The sequence below is a fragment of the Dendrobates tinctorius genome, unplaced genomic scaffold, assembly GCF_039654945.1.
Source record: "Dendrobates tinctorius isolate UK_male_01 unplaced genomic scaffold, ASM3965494v1 ptg000043l, whole genome shotgun sequence".
NCBI classification, from domain to species: domain Eukaryota; kingdom Metazoa; phylum Chordata; class Amphibia; order Anura; family Dendrobatidae; genus Dendrobates; species Dendrobates tinctorius.
The window spans coordinates 7049313-7065240 of NW_027361711.1; the positions used below are offsets into that span (position 1 = coordinate 7049313).

The following is a 15928-nucleotide window of genomic DNA, read 5'->3' on the forward strand; positions in this document are numbered from 1 at the left end:
AATGTGTTTTTCTTATTGTCTGATAATTGTCTTATAGTAACAGGTGCCCTATAGCCCAAAAGACATCCCAAATGAACTCTGAATCAAGTTAAAGGGAATCTGTCAACAGGTGTATTTTATGTAATCTGACAGCAGCATGATGTTAGTGTTGAGACCGTGATTCCAGCAATATATTACTTAGCTTATGTAGCAGTTGTGGTAAGATCACTTTTCGCTGCTGCTGAGCCCCGTTTTTGCCCACCTACTTCACTGATTAGTGGCTTTCTGTGTACAGTGTACATTGACAGTAAGCTGCTAATCAGTGGTGGGGTCGGGTTACAGACAGCAGTTGACTAGGATGCACAAGGGACCTAGTCCTGTAATGATAATCTCCTGCTGTTTAACTCCTTCCTGACCTTTGACGTACAATTCTGTCCATTGTCCCTGGGCCCCTATGACCATGGACGTAATAGTGCGTCATACATGATGAGCCGCGCTCATGGGGGGGGGGGGAGAGCGCGGCTGATCGCGGCCAGGTGTCATCTGATTCTCACAATTGACACCCGGGACTAAGTGCCAAGAGCAGTCATGGACCGCTCCCGGAACTTTAACCCTTGGCACACTGTGATCAAACATGACAGCCCCTCTGCCATTGGATCGGAGACCTCGCGGCATGATGCGAGGTCCCATTCGCTCCCATGGTAACCCGATGTTGTCCTGGATGGTAGCCCTGATTCAAAAAGGCCTTTCTGAGGCGACCAAGCTGACAAGCCAAGATGAGGAGACTTTTTAAGCCTTAGAAAGCTCCTCCGGGAAATTTAAGTATGCATGTTGTCTCTTCAGAGAGCAAGAAGGCTAGAACTCTAGTGCCACCTATTGGAAGTAGCAATCCTAAAAGTCAAATCAGAATCTCAGTTTTTAGACACTGTTTCGGGAGCATTGCAAGGCTTAAGTCTCCTCACATTGGCATGCCAGGCTTGACATGTCACTCACCGCAAGGAGAAACGTTAACCCTTGGATCCTGGTCAGACGCCTCTCTCACAGCCAAGCCAGAGCTCACACTTTGTGCTTCGGGGTACTGCCCCACGTCAGTGCAGTGTCTGCAAAATTCTAGTTTGGCTTTTATCCTAAGTCATGTGGCAAGGCTTATTAGGCTATGTGCACACGTAATACACACTCAAGGGCAACAAGATGTAACTGATAACCCAGAATGAAACGAACCAAAAAAGATGTTATATAATAAAATCACGCAATTTTATTAGATGCAAAAGGGTTAAAAAGACTACATAACATTTCATACATAACATACCCCAAGGGGGAATAGCACAGACCCAAAATAAATAACAATATCTCTATTATAGTACACCAATTAGTCAAAAAAATAAATGTACATCAAATAACACAATATATTCAGGTATACCAATGTAGTACCCCCACAATACTATGTTGTAAGGTGTCAGTGCTTAAATGACCTACAAAAGGTCTATTTCTCGTTCGCCTTATTGGGGGACACAGAGACCATGGGTGTATGCTGCTGCCACTAGGAGGCTGACACTATGCACAAAAAAAGGTTAGCCCCTCCTCCGCCGTATACACCCCACCGACCGGCAGGAAGTTCCTCAGTTTAGCTTAGTGTCAGTAGGAGGTGGACACGGGTCTTTGATTAGACCCATATCTACCTCGATGTGCGTCGTTTCTTTTCAGGTTTTTCCGGAGGGATACAGTGTGAATAGTCACATCTGTAGTCCCACAAAGAGACTATGAGTACGGCATGTACTGCCACCCCGTATCCTCATAAGTCTACAGCAGGACCAAGACCCCTAACATGGATGTGGCGTTCCAGATGGTCCTCGCTCCCCGTCTCCCACCCACTCGCCTACCAGAGCCGGTCGGTCGGTTGAGGCGCAGGATACTCTCCTTGAAACAGTACGCTGGATGAAACGGATCAGGAGGGCAAGTATGAGACCTGAGTCCCATTCTCCCCTGCGGATTCCACGCCAGGCCATTCCATGGATTCTTCGGCAGCGGTCGCTGTGACAGTGCTGCGACGCCTCCGCGTCGTCTCCAGGCGGCCGCTGCAGCTATTTGGGCCCTGGCTGGTTATCGGACAGCTCTTCCCCCCCCCCCCCCCCTCTGCCGGGCCCTAGCTGTCCTCAGTAGCGGCCACCGCGGCGGTTCTGCGACGCCTCCGCGCCGCCCTGTGCTGACAGGCGGCCGCCTCTTCTAATCCAGGCCCCGGCTTCATCTGGGGCCTTGTCCGGCGTCGCGGCCACGCCCCCCGCCTCCATCCTCGGGCGGGCTTCCCTCCCGCCCGCTCTAAGCCCGCCCACGGCCTTCTCCCCTCAGGTTGAGCGTCCCGGAGGCGGCGCCGTCCCTCCCACCTACCATCTTAGCGGGCGGCACCATTTTTATCATCGGCGCCTAGCCCCGCCTACCTCCCTCCTCTGCATCTGCAGGAAAGCGCGCGCTTCCTGCTCGGCTCCTCTCTGGCTGCCGCCATTTTCACAGCCTGTCAGCCGGACGCTGTTCCCTCAGCCGTGCCCCTGCAAGCCGGACGAACCGTGCATCTCCATTTATTGGAAGCTGCGATAGGACACCGGACCGTGAGTAGCTCTGCATACTGCAGACTGACACCCTCCTCTGCCTCCTGTCCCCCCAACCTTCCGGCAAGGCTTCAGTGACTGTCCGTCAGTATGTCTAATTCTAAGTCTGACCGCGCTCGTCCCCCTGCCTCCTCTGGCACCTTAGTCAAGTACTTTGCGTGCTCTTCTTGCAATCGCAAACTTCCCTCAGGTCAGTCCACTCCCCTCTGCCTGGACTGTAGCAATCCAATCCAGCCCGACGCCGCTCAGGAGCCATCCATAGCCCCAGTGGTGAGTGAGCCCCCCATGCCGGGCTGGGCCTCCTCTCTATCACAGTCAGTGGCAGACCTCACCAAGGTGTCTCAGTCCCTAGTAGCCGTTCTGGACAAGTTGCCCTTGGGAGCTTCGGCGGGACCCAGCACGTCTCAGGACGTCCCATCTGAGCCAGCCAGCGGCAGTCGCAAGAGGCCCAGGCAGGACCTCCAGGCGGAGTCCTCCCCTCGTCCTACCTCACCCCATAGTCCCCAGCAGTCTCCCTCTCGGGCCTCCTCTCCCGAGTCAGGCTAAGCGCTTTCGGAATCGGAAGGGGTCTTAGAGCTGGATTCGGACCAGGATGCGAACATGAAGGTTACGGTGCAAAACCTCATTGCTGCGATTCACCATACCTTTGACATCGCTGACGCCCCTGCGAAATCCTCAGATCAGGAGGTTTCGTTCAGACGGGCGGAAACACCATCCAGGGTGTTTCCCTTCCATTCTGAGTTTGGAAAGATTTTTACAAGGGAGAGAGTAGATCCGACCAGACGCTTTCAAAGAGGAAAGCGTCTCGGCGTACTGTACCCGTTTGCTAAAGAGCTCACGGACAACTGGGCCGCTTCTCCCTCGGTGGACCCTCCCGTGTCCAGACTTTCTAATAATACGGTCCTTCCGCTGTCAGGTGTGGCGTCTCTAAAAGATTCTAATGATAGGATCATAGAATCTCTAGCAAAATCTGCCTTCGAAGCGGCATCGTCAGCGGTATGTCCAGTCTTTGCTTCTTCTTGGGCAGCAAAGGCCATATCCACTTGGGCAGACGACCTTCGGCAGGGCATTCTGGATAAGGCACGACCAGAGCATTTGGCCGATCTCGCCAATCAGATTTCCTATGCGGGGGATTATCTGCTTTCTGCCTCCCTGGATGCCGCATCTTGCGCAGTTCAGGCGTCAAGTAACATCGTGGCAATCCGACGTACAATTTGGCTCAAGGCCTGGCAGGCGGACTTGTCCTTTAAAAAGTCTCTGACCAATCTACCTTTTCAGGGAGTGCGTCTCTTCGGATCACAATTGGATCAGATTATTAAGGACGCTACCGGAGGTACGAGTTCTCTTCTCCCCTCCAAGCCTCGCAGACCTCCTCCAAGGCGTCAGTTTCGTTCCTTTCGGACTTTCCGCCGTTTCAATACGGCGGAAAACCCTTCCAACCAGCAAAGGCCACAGGCACGTCAGGAAAGAAAGAAGGTTTCCTTCAGGCCCACTCCGTCCTGGCGGTCCCACTCTTCCCAGGGAAGACCGTCCAGATCTAGATCTGGACGGTCTACATCCGCATGACTACCATCGGTCTCCCAGGGGTCCCTTCCAATTGGGAGGTCGACTTCTTTTCTTCAGCGACGTCTGGCTCGCCTCAGTAGAGGACGCTTGGGTCAGAGAGGTTGTATCAACAGGATACAAAATAGAGTTAATTTCTCTTCCACGGGATCGCTTCTTCCAATCCCGTCCGCCGAGGGATCCGGCCTTGGTCCCGGGGTTCTGTTCGGCCATCGCCTCTCTTCTCAGTTCCGGGGTGATTGTGCCCGTTCCCGAATCGGAACGCTTCACAGGGTTTTATTCAAACCTGTTTGTGGTGCCGAAAAAGGACGGGGCAGTTCGGCCCATTTTGGATCTCAAGTTACTCAACAAGAGAGTTCGCCTTCGCCACTTCCGGATGGAGTCTGTACGCTCGGTAATTGCTTCCATGGAGGAGCAGGAATTCATGGGTTCCATAGACATCCAAGATGCCTATCTGCATGTGCCCATATTTCCCGGACATCAGAAGTTCCTGCGGTTTGCGATTCACCACGAACATTACCAGTTCGTCGCGCTTCCTTTCGGGCTCGCCACCGCTCCCAGAGTCTTCACGAAGATTATGGCGGCGTTGATGGCCTTGTTGAGGATCAGAGGTCTCGTTCTTTTTCCGTACCTCGACGATATCCTGATCAAGGCTCCCTCCTTTCAACAGGCCCGCCTAAGTGTGGCGATCGTTCTAGACACCCTGTCCAGTTTTGGGTGGATCGTCAACCGGAAAAAGTCCTGTCTGGTCCCTACTCAACGCCTTGTGTTTCTGGGCCTTCTGTTCGACACTCGTCGGTCAAGGGTATTTCTCCCACAAGACAAGATCCTTTCCCTGCAGCAGGGCGTGCGATCATTACAGATCACACGATTTCCATCCCTCAGGACAGCCATGAGGGTCCTGGGGAAGATGGTGGCGGCGATAGAGGCAGTTCCCTTTGCCCAATTTCACGCCAGGCCACTCCAGCAGGCCATTTTGTCCAGGTGGAACAGGTCGGCTCTATCTCTGGATCGTCCGGTTCGTCTTTCATGCCGGATCAAGCGGTCTCTCAACTGGTGGTTGACGTCTCCCCTCATTCTCTTGGGGCGGTCTTTTCTTCCCGTTCACTGGCAGATTGTCACTACGGACGCCAGCCTCATCGGCTGGGGTGCAGTGTTCCGCAATCACACTGTTCAGGGTCGATGGTCGACTCAGGAATCAGCTCTGCAGATCAATGTCCTAGAGATACGAGCGATCCATCTAGCTCTCGTCCACTGGGAAAGGCGCCTCAAGGGCCTGCCTGTCAGGATTCAGACAGACAATGCCACAGCGGTGGCGTATATCAACCGCCAAGGGGGGACACGGAGTGTCTCAGCTCTGGCGGAAGTGTCCAGAATTCTTCAATGGGCAGAGACCTTTGTTTCAACGATTTCCGCGGTTCACATTCCCGGCGTGGACAACTGGGCCGCCGATTTCCTCAGCCGCGAGGGTCTCGCGGCAGGGGAATGGTCCCTACATCCGGAGGTGTTTCATCTGCTCTGCCGTCGGTGGGGAACTCCGGATGTAGACCTCATGGCATCTCACCTCAACAGGAAAGTCCCACAATTCGTGTCCAGGTCTCGGGACCCTCTGGCAGTGGGTGCCGACGCTCTGGCCGTCCCTTGGTCACAGTTCGAGCTCCCCTACCTGTTCCCTCCTCTGCCTCTTCTTCCCAAGTTGTTGAAGAAAATCAAAGCAGAGGGGATTCCAGTCATCCTCATCGCCCCGAATTGGCCCAGAAGGTCTTGGTTCGCGGACATTGTCAACCTTCTCGCGGACGCTCCCTGGAAGCTTCCCGACAGGGCAGATCTGTTGTCTCAAGGCCCGATTTGCCACCCCAATTCTCGGTCGCTCAATTTAACGGCGTGGCTGTTGAGACCGAGGTTTTGAGACGGGCAGGATTCTCTGATCGGGTGATTCATACCATGATCCGCGCCAGAAAGCCGCCTTCTTCGAAGATCTATTACCGTACTTGGAAAGCCTATTTCTCCTGGTGTGAGACCAATGACATCGCGCCCTTGGTTTTTTCGCTCCCTTCTATTCTGGCGTTTCTGCAGGCAGGGCTGGATGCGGGGCTTGCTCTCAGTTCCTTGAAGGGTCAAGTTTCGGCACTGTCCATTTTATTTCAGAAAACGCTGGCCTCCCGGCCCCAGGTCAAAACCTTCCTCCAGGGTGTGGCTCACACGGTTCCTCCGTACCGAGCGCCCGTGGATCCTTGGGATCTTAATTTGGTTCTTCAGGTTCTGCAGGGTCCTCCTTTTGAACCTCTCAAGGACGTTTCCCTTTCCCTCCTTTCTTGGAAAGTGGCCTTTCTGGTGGCCATTACCTCCATCCGGCGCGTGTCGGAATTGGCAGCACTTTCTTGCCGCTCTCCTTTTTTGGTCCTTCATCAGGACAAGGTAGTTCTGCGGCCTCCGCCCTCTTTTCTTCCGAAGGTGGTATCTTCGTTTCACCTCAATGAGGACATTGTTCTGCCATCCTTCTGCCCGAGCCCAGCTCACCCTCGGGAGCGGTCCTTGAACAAGCTGGACCTAGTCAGGGCATTGAGAGTCTATCTAGCCCGGACGACTTCCTTGCGGAAGTCAGACTCTCTGTTCATCATTCCTGACGGGGCGAGGAAAGGTCACCCAGCCTCAAAGGCCACTATTGCGCGCTGGATCAGATCGGCAATTTTGGAGGCATACCGGGTCAAGCATCGAGTGGCCCCTCCAGGGGTCAGAGCGCACTCTACCCGGGCGGTGGGTGCTTCCTGGGCGGTGCGCCACAGAGCTTCCGCGCTGCAGCTTTGCAAGGCTGCAACGTGGTCATCGGTTCACACCTTTGTGAAATTCTACAGGGTCCACACCTACGCTTCGGCGGACGCCAGCCTAGGTAGAAGGATTCTGCAGGCTGCGGTGGCGAGTCCACTGGCCTGATGGAAGTTTGTTTCCCACCCCAGGGACTGCTTTGGGACGTCCCATGGTCTCTGTGTCCCCCAATAAGGCGAACGAGAAAACAGGATTTTTTGGGTTGCTTACCGTAAAATCTGTTTCTCGGAGCCTTCATTGGGGGACACAGCACCCTCCCATGTTCTACAACTCCTGTTCTTATGTTTGTCGGTTTGTTACAGTTGAGTTGTTTGTTCTGTTCTCAATCTATTCTGGTACTTCTCCTACTGCTTTCTGACTAACTGAGGAACTTCCTGCCGGTCGGTGGGGTGTATACGGCGGAGGAGGGGCTAACCTTTTTTTGTGCATAGTGTCAGCCTCCTAGTGGCAGCAGCATACACCCATGGTCTCTGTGTCCCCCAATGAAGGCTCCGAGAAACAGATTTTACGGTAAGCAACCCAAAAAATCCTGTTTTTTCAGTACCTATAAACACAATTGCTACCCAAAGATAATAGCAGTGCATCTCATAATGACCTAAGCCAGAGTATATTGAAAAGGTACCAATGCCTGAATGATCTACAGAGGTCTATAGGTCTATACCTATAGCATCAATAACTGCCAAAAGTTAGTAGCGATGTAGCTCATAATTACAGTACCTTAGCATGGAGGTGATGCCCGCGGAAGAAGCAAGAGAGCGAAACGCGCGTCGGGGGTTTCTGCACAGGACCACGATCCCCTTCATACTTTTGCTTAGGTAATTATGAGCTACATCGTAATTTCCCTGACTCCCGACTCAGACTCCACAACTCTGACTCCATAGCACTGCCTCACTACTGAGCAAAGTGCAGCACAGATTCATTTCAACTAAAAGCTGAGATCCTTAAATAACAAATAGAACAGATATTTCATAACTTTCCCAAATTCTTATGAGAAAATTTACAGCACCTACTCATTGAACTGATGCACCCATTAACCAATTTATTATATATTTAACGAGTCAGTACATTTTATACCAACTCTGACACCACCAAAATGGACTCCGACTCCACAGCCCTGTTAACCAGGTCATTAAACGCCTACCGATTAGCACTATTGCTTTGTAGCGCTGGGGTCCTGGGTTCAATTCCCGCCAAAGACAACATCTGCACGGAGTTTGTATGTTTTCCCCTGGTCTGCGTGGGTTTTCTTCCACACTCCAAACACATACTGATAGGGAGTTTATGTAGTGATTCCCAATGGGGACAGTGAAGATTATATCTGTAAATTGCTGTGGAATTATTGGCGTTATGTAAGCGAGTAAAATACAGTGGGGAAAATAAGTATTTGATACACTGTGTAGATTTTACAAGTTTTCCCACCTACAAAAAATGACGAGATCTGTAATTCTTATTGTAAAGACACTTCAAATGTTAAAGACCGAATCTGTAAAAAAAAAAAAAAAAAATCATCCATAAAATCACATCGTATGATTTTTACATAATTGATTTGCATTTTCTTGCATGAAATAAGTATGATAAAATAGAAAAACAGAACTTAATATTTGGTACAGAAACCTTTTTTTGCAATTACAGAGGTCAGATGTTTCCTGTGTTTTATGACCAAGTTTGCACACACTGCAGCTAGGATTTTCGCCCACTCCTCCATTCAGATCTTCACCAGATCTTTCAGGTTTTGGGGCTGTCACTGGGCAACATTGAGTTTCAGTTCCCTCCAAAGATTTTCTATTGTGTTCAGGTCTGGATACTGGCTAGGCCACTCCAGGACCTTGAAATGCTTCTTTTGGAGCAACTCCTTAGTTGCCCTGGCGGTGTGTTTCGGGTCATTGTTATGGTGGAAGACCCAGCCACAGCCCATCTACGATGCTCTTACCGAGGTAAAGAGGATGTTGGCCAAAATCTCACGATGCATGACCCCATCCATCCTCCGAGCTCAATACAGTGTAGTTGTCCTGTCCTCTTTGCACAAAAGCACCCCAAAATATGATGTTTCTCTATCGCCTTATTGGGGGACACAGAAACCATGGGTGTATGCTGCTGCCACTAGGAGGCTGACAGTATGCAAATAAAAAAGTTAGCTCCACCTCCGCAGTGTACACCCCACTGACAGGAAGTAGGATGTTCAGTTTAGCTTGGTGTCAGTAGGAGGTGGACACAGGTCTTTTAGTAGACCCTTATCTACCTCAATGTGCGTCGTTTTCTTTTCAGGTTCCCGGAGGGATGCAGTGTGAATGGTCACTACTGTACTCCCACACAGAGACTGAGTACGGCGTGTACTGCCACCCCGTATCCTCATATGTCTGGACGGCAGGACCCCAAAATCCCTAACACAGACGCGTGTGTAGGTGATCCCTCAAGAGAAAGAATACCTGGTCCTGCCTACGTCGCCCACCCACTCGCCCACCAGAGCCTGTCGGTCGAGGAGACACGGACGTCCCGCAATATGGATTCCGGACGTCCGATTTTCGTGATTGGAGAGGTACTTTCCCTCTTTTCTCCCCAGTTACTGAAGAGGTGAAGAAAACGGGATAAGAAGAGAGAGGGGAAAAAAACAAAAACCTTTATTCAAAGATAGTGGTTTGGGCGGCTAGCGCAGTTCATACCTTCCGACTGGTTTCGGAGACCTCAGCACTGCCTTGCAGATCCTTTGGGGAAGAGAGGGGGTTTTGGCACACAGAGGCTTTCCTGTTCTTTGTGCCCCCGTGCAGCCTGTCTAAGCGGCGTCATGGCGCTTTGTTTGCGCCACTTTTAGCACCCTGGCGCCACTGTGTGGACCCTTTTGGCGCTATTGTATGTCCTCCGCGGGCCCCCCTCCCGGCGGCCGCCGGCTGTAATCTAGGTCCCGGCTTCATTTTGGGCATAGTTGCAGCGCTGACTCCGCCCCCCTTCCTCTTGGCTCCCCGCCCGTTCCTCCTCTCGCCTCTTCCTCCTCTCACCTCTTCCTGTGTGGCGTCAGGCTCCGCCCGCTACCCTCAGACTGTGGACGGGAGCCGCCGCCATATTGCTCCTCCGGGCCCCGCGTTTAGCTGAGAGCGGGCTTCCCGGGCTCTGGCCGCCCTCACAGCGCACGTGTTCTGCCCTGCGTCTTCTGGCAGACGCCATTTTCCGGCTGTGGTACAGGGGAGCCGCATCCAGCTATGGGACCTGCCTGTCTCTCTCTACAGCCAGGATGTCTCCTACAGGACATCTGCTGTAAGTAGCTGCACTGCAGACTGATTCCCTCATCTGCTGTCCTGTCCCCTAACCTTCTGTCGGCGCTTAGTGGGATTATTCTCATGTCTAACTCTAGGCCTCCTATTCCTCCACTCTGGTCCCCTCCCACTGTCCAGGAGCCCCCCGTTGACCCGGTCGCACAGTCTCTGGAGCCGTACAGTCACTAACGTGATGGTTTTTCTGGAGCCGTACGGTCTCTGAAGTAACTGTACTCTAGAGCTGTACAGTCACTGACGTAATAGTACTCTAGAGTCGTGTATTTTACTGGCGTAATTGTAATCTTCTGCCGCGCAGTCTCTAGTGCATCAGTATGTCTGTCGGAGATCTGATTTTGTCACACGGTTGTTGTGTTTTTCGGCCATTACGGATAGGTGCCTTGATTTTCAGCAGAGCAAGTCTCAACCATTGCTTCACATAAAGATGTTGGGGTCCTGGCATAGCAACTACTCCAATATCTACGGCTCGCAGGCACTCGCCCTTCAATTTTCTGCAGCCCCCTCCGGACGCTGGATTCATATTGCTATAAGCAGAACAAGGTGCTGCTTCTTTCTCTTCACGTCTCCAGTGTTTGGGCCGGATTTCTAGCTGAATAGAAGTCCGTGTTATCTGGCAATTGTCTGCTGTGGCTCAGTGGATAGAGAAGCTGACCACAACTCGCTGTTCCAGAAGTTGGAACCATGGCGCACAACAGAGTGATGTTAAGTCTCTTTCTGATCCTAGGCCTACTGTTCTACCGTCAGAAGAATTGACTGGTCAGAATCTACTTTATTACAGACTTCGTGGCACGGCTTACTATGCATGAAGCCATTATTCTACCTGATGTCGTCAGGTACCCAGACCTAGACCGCATCACAGAAGCCGTTATTCTGCCTAATGCCGTCAGGTATCCAGACCTAGACCGCAACACAGGAACCATTATTCTGCCTAATGTCATCAGGTACAAAGTCCTATACCGCAATACAGAAGCCATTATTCTGCCTAATGCCGTCAGGTACCCAGACCTAGACCGCATCACAGAAGCCGTTATTCTGCCTAATGCCGTCAGGTTTTCAGACCTAGACCGCAGCCAGAAGCAGTTATTCGGCCTAATGCCGTCAGGTATTCCGGCATAGACCGCAACACACAAGCCGTTATTCTGCCTAATGTCAGGTATCCAGGCCTAGACTTCCCCACAACTCAGAAATGACGGTCTCCTATTCCCTTCTCCGGGTTCTCTCCACGCTGATTTGTACACAGGATACTTAGAGCCGATTGCAGCTGGGCTATATCCGCTAACCAGGCTTCAGACGAATCACCTACCAGGTACAGTAGTCAAACGGCCGTATTACTGTGGAGACGTGTCTGGGGGGTTGACTGCTTCAGTGGTACTGGTGTTCTGTACCATATTCAGGTGAGTCGGACGCGCGTTCTATTGCAGCAGTACTCGATCCCTTATCGAGCACTCGAATAGTCCTCTATCAGACATGTTTAGTCAATACATGCCATCTCTCTGGTAACTCAAACGTACCCGAGGCCATCAACTATACCGATCCGGCTATACTGTCCCGTTTTCTGGTGAGTCAGAAGCGTCCTCTCTCACGTCCCTCACGGTCTTTTGCAGCTTTTGCCTAAGCTCCCGTCTAATCGCCACTCAAGGTGAGGTGCCGGTATTTATTGCTCATAGCGGGCTACAGCCGCGGTTACAAGTCGCTTTCAGGTGAGTCAAAGACACCTCTCGGCTACATATTTCATTGTCAATAACATCTGTGGTTTGTTAACAGTTAAACGTAACCACTACCATGTCGAAGCAGAACGGATTTCTGTCCCACAGTGCGGATCTTGGTAGCAACATATATGGATACTCCACCTTCAGGTGGGTCAGACTCTCTCGTGTTAGGTACTGATGGTCGCGGTTTTACTGCGGCATGTTCTGTACCCTAAGTGTGAGTTGCTCCACAGGAGTTTTTGCCAGAAGCTATATTTACTGCCGGTGTGTTCCGCCTATCTTTAGTGTTTGGCAAATAGTAGTTTATAAGTTCTAGCCTGCTTTAGGGGCCTTCGAGCTACCACACTACCATAAGCTCCTTATCTGTCGGAACTTACCTATTCTTTCTTACAGACGCCGAGTAAAGCCTCCAGCAGCTCAGACATGTGACTTCTGACCGTGACCGGGAGAAAGTATCCCACCTCAGACAGGGGTGGGATCTAACTGCGCAACCATCGACCGGGGTAAAAAGCTGTTCCAGTCTTGGATCCAAGAATGAGTCTGGTGATAACGCGTTTCTTCCCTCGGCTAGTATTGTATCTTTTCACTGTTATCCTCAGGCGTTTTGTCTTAGGCTAGCGGGTCTACACACCGTAATCTCCTCCCTGCTCCAGAGGGTCCAGGATGGATTCGGTCGTTTACATTGTCATACAAATTGACCTGCCTTTCGTCAGCCTAGTTGTCTTCTGGTGTCTATTTGATCTGCCTAGAGCCAACTTTTCTTACAGTTATCATACTCCATGTTTTGCATGAACTTTCCTTGCTCGACTAATCACTTTTCTAAGTCCAGCTACACTATTTTTGTCCATATCCACACTCAGCCTGGGATGCTGGGTTCATCTCCCTTTGGATCTCAGTCATCCAGTAGTCTCCGTTCTACCTCCTTAGTGGAGCAATCAGTTGTATGTTCATAGCCATCCTGAGCCTACATCGTGGCGATGAGATCCAGATTATCCCCTGGTTCCATTCAGTACGTTTTCAATGTTTGGCTCTTAAGAATCATAGAATCATAGAATCATAGAATCGTAGAGTTGGAAGGGACCTCCTGGGCCATCTGGTCCAACCCCCTGCTCAAAGCAGGATTCGCTAAATCATCCCAGTCAGATGTCTGTCCAGCCTCTGTTTGAAGACTTCCATTGAAGGAGAACTCACCACTTCTCGTGGCAGCCTGTTCCACTCATTGATCACTCTAACTGTCAAAAAGTTTTTTCTAATATCTAATCTGTGTCTCTTCCCATTCAGTTTCATCCCATTGCTTCTAGTCTTTCCTTGTGCAAATGAGAATAAAGTTGATCCTTCTACAATGTGACAGCCCTTTAGATATTTGTAGACAGCTATTAAGTCTCCTCTCAGTCTTCTCTTTTGCAAACTAAACATTCCCAAATCCTGCAACCTTTCCTCATAAGACAGGGTTTGCAGACCGGTCACCATTCTGGTCGCTCTTTTCTGAACTTGCTCCAGTTTGTTGATGTCTTTTTTAAAATGTGGTGCCCAAAACTGGACACAATATTCCAGATGAGGTCTGACCAAAGAGGAGTAGAGGGAAATAATGACTTCACGTGATCTAGACTGTATGCTTCTGTTAATACGATATCTGCTTTCGCAACGTACGGGTTCATTTTCCTTTTAAGTTGATAGCCTTCCCTTTCAGGCTCTCCACCACTCCTAGGGCCTCACAGACTCTATAGCAGCTGTGGTACACTTCCTGTGGGTCAAAGGTCCACTCTACATCTCTCTAAATTCTTTTTCTTTCATCCGCCTCGAATTTTCCCTTCGTGGCGCGCTTTCATCAGGCTACCTGGCCACAGCAACGGTACTTATCAAGCTCGGGTTTGAGGTATAAAGGTCCTCTGGCCTCCAGGTCAGCGTCTGCTCGCGGAATCTGGTCGACATTAGTAGGGTTGCCGACCCAGGAGGGACTGCGTTCTTTTCAGTACAACGCACACTGCTCGGGCAGTGTGTGCCCTCCTGGCGGTACTCCTTGGGCCTTCGTCTGGCTCCTCTGCAGTACGGTCATTTGTCCTCCACAGGTCCATGAGGTTTTTTCAGAGCCCATGCCTAGCTTCGGCAAGTGCCGGTCGGGGTGAAAAGACCTCGCAGGTGACCTTGCAGGTGACGAGGGTGACTTCCTCGTCCCGATTGGAGTTGTTTGCTGTTCCCTCCCCTTGAGGACTGCTTTGGGACGTCCCATGGTTTCTGTGTCCCCCAATAAGGCGATAGAGAAAACAGGATTTTTTTGTTGCTTACCGTAAAATCTGTTTCTCTGAGCCTTCATTGGGGGACACAGCACCCTCCCAAGTTGAACAGCACAGTTTACTGTATAATATTGTTACAGTATGGATTTGTGTTTTCTGTGGTTTTTATCTCGTTACAGATTGCTTCTCCTACTGCTTTCTCACTAACTGAACATCCTACTTCCTGTCGGTGGGGTGTACACTGCGGAGGAGGAGCTAACTTTTTTATTTGCATAGTGTCAGCCTCCTAGTGGCAGCAGCATACACCCTTGGTTTCTGTGTCCCCCAATGAAGACTCAGAGAAACAGATTTTACGGTAAGCAACAAAAAAATCCTGTTTTCCCCCACTGTGCCTCATGGTTGGGATTGTGTTCTTGGGGTTGTACTCGTTTTTCTTCTTGCTCAAAACAAGGTGAGTGGAGTAGAGACCAAAAAGTACTATTTTGGTCTCCTCTGACCACATGACTTTCTGCTATGCCTCCTCTGGATCATCCAGATGGTCATTGTTGAACTTCAAACAGGTCTGGACATGTGTAGCATGAGCAGGGGGACCTTGCTTGCCCTGCAGAATTTTAAATTACGACGGCGTAGTGTGCTACTAACAGTAATGTTTGATTGTGGTCTCAGCACTCTTCAAGTCATTGACCAAGTCCTCCCATGTACATTGGGTACGGAAAGTATTCAGACCCCTTTAAATTTTCCACTCTTTGTTTCATTGCAGCCATTTGGTAAACTCTCTCTTGACTGAGAAAAACAGAAATATAGAAATTATTGCAAATTCAATAAAAAATGAAAAATCACATGGTCTTAAGTATTCAGACTCTTGGCTCAGTATTGAGTAGAAGCATCCTTTTGAGCTAGTACAGCCATGAGTCTTGGGAATTATGCAACAAGTTTTTCACATCTGGTTTGGGGATTCTCTGCTATTCTTCCTTGCAGGTCCTCTCCAGTTCCGTCAGGTTGGATGGTAAACGTTGGTGAACAGCCATTTTCAGGTCTCTCCAGAGATGCTCAATGGGGTTTAGGTCAGGGCTCTGACTGGGCCAGTCAAGAATGGTCACAGAGTTGTTCTGAAGCCACTCCTTTGTTATTTAAGCTGTGTGCTTGGGGTCATTGGGTTGGTGGAAGGTGAACCTTCGGCCAAGTCTGAGGTCCAGAGCACTCTGGAAGAGGTTTTCATCCAGGATATCTCTGTACTTGGCCGCATTCATGTTTCCTTCAATTGCAACCAGTCATCCTGTCCCTGCAGCTGAAAAACACCCCCATAGCATGATGCTGCCACCACCATGTTTCACTGTTGGGATTGTATTGGGCAGGTGATGAGCAGTGCCTGGTTTTCTCCACACATACCGCTTAGAATTATCACCAAGAAATTCTATCTTCGTCTCATCAGACCAGAGAATCTTATTTCTCATAGTCTGGGAGTCCTTCATGTGTTTTTTTAGCAAACTCTATGTGGACTTTCGTATGTTTGGCACTGAGGAGAGGTTTCCGTCGGGCCTCTGTGCCATAAATGCCCGACTGGTGGAGGGCTGCAGTGATAGCTGACTTTGTGGAACTTTCTCCCATCTCCCTATTGCATCTGTGGCGCTCAGCCACAGTGATCTTGGGGTTCTTCTTTACCTCTCTCACCAAGGCTCTTCTCCCACGATTGCTCATTTTGGCTGGACGGCCAGGTCTAAGAAGACTTCTGGTGGTCACAAACTTCT

General features: G+C 50.5%; 1 protein-coding gene across 2 annotated transcripts in view; it reads left to right on the top strand.

Annotated features, from left to right (window-relative positions):
- FBXO38 (F-box protein 38) overlaps positions 1-15928 on the top strand; it is a 122962-nt gene that overhangs the window by 65339 nt on the left and 41695 nt on the right. The window lies entirely within an intron of this gene.